The sequence below is a fragment of the Macaca fascicularis genome, chromosome 10 (genome assembly GCF_037993035.2).
Source record: "Macaca fascicularis isolate 582-1 chromosome 10, T2T-MFA8v1.1".
Taxonomy (NCBI): Eukaryota; Metazoa; Chordata; class Mammalia; order Primates; family Cercopithecidae; genus Macaca; species Macaca fascicularis.
In genome coordinates this window covers 93,560,001-93,562,397 of record NC_088384.1, presented here as the reverse complement: position 1 = coordinate 93,562,397, position 2,397 = coordinate 93,560,001, and the positions used below count along the sequence as shown (strand labels likewise).

Sequence of the window (2,397 nt, the reverse complement as noted above, 5' to 3'; positions counted from 1 at the left end):
AGGTGGTGATGCTCAGTGCTGAGACTAGGAAGTGTGTGGCTGGCCCTGGGAGGTGACAGGTTGGAATGTGAAGATGACTTGGGGGTGAGAAGCTCTGGGTCCATATTGGTTCCAGGTCCGATTCTGCATTTCAGGGCAGAGTTCGGATGGCAAGTTAGGGATAGGGGTGTCAGCCAGAAGAGTGGGACCAGAACAAGGAGTGGGGCCTGACCTTGGAGAGCAGGAGGAGGAGGTGGAGTCGAGAAGGACAGGGGAGGACATAACAGATCACAGCCTGGAGCTCAGCTTGCAGAGGGATGGGGGCAGGCTGGGCTGGAGTGTTTGCAGCTAGCTCGTCTGTAATAGTGATCATGGGGGAGCAGCCGCATGCCCATCCACTGAGCGGCATCAACCACCATGCACCTGGCCTCTGCACTACCACGCAGCAGAGCGCCTGAGACCTGGAAGCCATCCGTGACCCGCCGTTGTGTAGAGAAGCCCACCACAGAGCAGGCGTGCCTGGTTCAATATGACTCTCATTGAACGTCAAAGCCAAAGCCAGCACCACCCACAGGACTTGCCTTTTTTCGTGAGAAGATAACATATACAGAGAGTGGAATGATCCTCCCAAATCAATACTGTGATTACTTCGGGGGAGCAGTATTTGTACCCTGGGCTAGATGGGATGGAAAGTGGACAAGAACACCAGTCTTATGTACAACGCTTTGATGTTTATTTTTTACAAAGACAGTGGGTCCATGAATGACTTGTGTAATTAAAAGTTAATTTTACAGCCAGGTGCCGTGGCTCATGCTCCTGTGGTCCCAGCACTTTGGGAGGCTGAGGCAGGAGGATCGCTTGAGGGTTCAAGACCAGCCTGGACAACATAGCACGACTTCGTCTCTACGAAAAGATTTTAAAAAATCAGCTGGGTGTACTCTCTCCTCCTGCCGCCCAATATGCCGAAAGGAAAGAAGGCCAAGGGGACAAAGGTGGCTCTGGCCCCTGCTGTCATGAAGAAGCAGGAGGCCAAGAAAGTGGTGAATCCCCTGTTTGAGAAAAGGCCTAAGAATTTTGGCATCGGACAGGACATCCAGCCCAAAAGAGACCTCACCCGCTTTGTGAAATGGCCCCGCTCTATCAGCAGAGAGCCATCCTCTATAAGCGGCTGAAAGTGCCTCCTGCAATTAACCAGCTCACCCAGGCCCTGGACCGCCAGACAGCTATGCAGCTGCTTAAGCTGGCCCACAAGTACAGGCCAGAGACGAAGCAAGAGAAGAAGCAGAGGCTGTTGGCCCGGGCCGAGAAGAAAGCTGCTGGCAAAGGGGACGTCCCCACTAAGAGACCACCTGTCCTTCGAGCAGGAGTTAACACCCTGTCACCACTTTGGTGGAGACCAAGAAAGCTCAGCTGGTGGTGACTGCACACGACGTGGATCCCATGGAGCTGGTTGTCTTCTTGCCTGCCCTGTGTCGTAAAATGGGGGTCCCTTACTGCATTATCAAGGGGAAGGCAAGACTGGGGTGTCTAGTCCACAGGAAGACCTGTGCCACTGTCGCCTTCACACAGGTGAACTCGGAAGACAAAAGCGCTTTGGCTAAACTGGTAGAAGCTATCCGGACTAATGATAATGAGATACGACGAGATCCGCCGTCACTGGGGAGGCAATGTCCTGGGTCCCAAGTCTGTGGCTCGCATCACCAAGCTCAAAAAGGCAAAGGCTAAAGAACTTGCCACTAAACTGGGTTAAATATACACTGTTGAGTTTTCTGTACATAAACATAATTACAATAACAGAAACTTTGCTTCAAAAAAAATGAGCTGGGCATAGTGGCACACACCTGTAGTCCCAGTTACTCAGGAGGATCGCTTGAGCCCAGGAGTTAGAGGCTGCGGTGAGCTATGATTGTGCCACTGTTCTCCAGCCTGGGCAACACAGCAAGACCCTGTCTCAAAAGAAAATTAATGTTATAAAGGGTAAGAGGAGAGGCGGCAAAGGAGGAAGAGAAGAGACTAGTAGAAAGACATGCCTTCCATTTGTCCATCCTCCTCCCCAACCTGAGACCCAAAAGGAAGCCAGGTGCAGGTCCTCTTCCCAGGAAGCTCCATGTCTGAGTGAAGAGAAAGATGCCCTGATACTCATGCCCAGGGGCTCCTGGAGGATAGGAGTCAGCCAGCAAAGGCCTCTGTGGGGAGGACCCAGGGCCTCATTGTCATCATTGCACCTGCCAGTTGCACACTGTCCTCTCACCCCGTTTCCTCACTCTTATCTAGTTTGGATTCCACAATCTCCTCTCTTTGTTGTTGAACTTGCAAAGCCTCAGCTCTTCAACTGCACAGACTTTGATTCTCCACTTATTCTCAGCCTTCTTTGTTTTTTCAATGATGCCTTATTCTTAATACATGGAGGGGGAAGGA

General features: G+C 51.6%; 1 pseudogene; it reads left to right on the top strand.

The window, feature by feature from the left end:
* The first annotated feature begins 875 nt into the window (after positions 1-875).
* LOC102117335 (large ribosomal subunit protein eL8 pseudogene) lies at positions 876-1,729 on the top strand (annotated as a pseudogene).
* Positions 1,730-2,397: the final 668 nt, after the last annotated feature.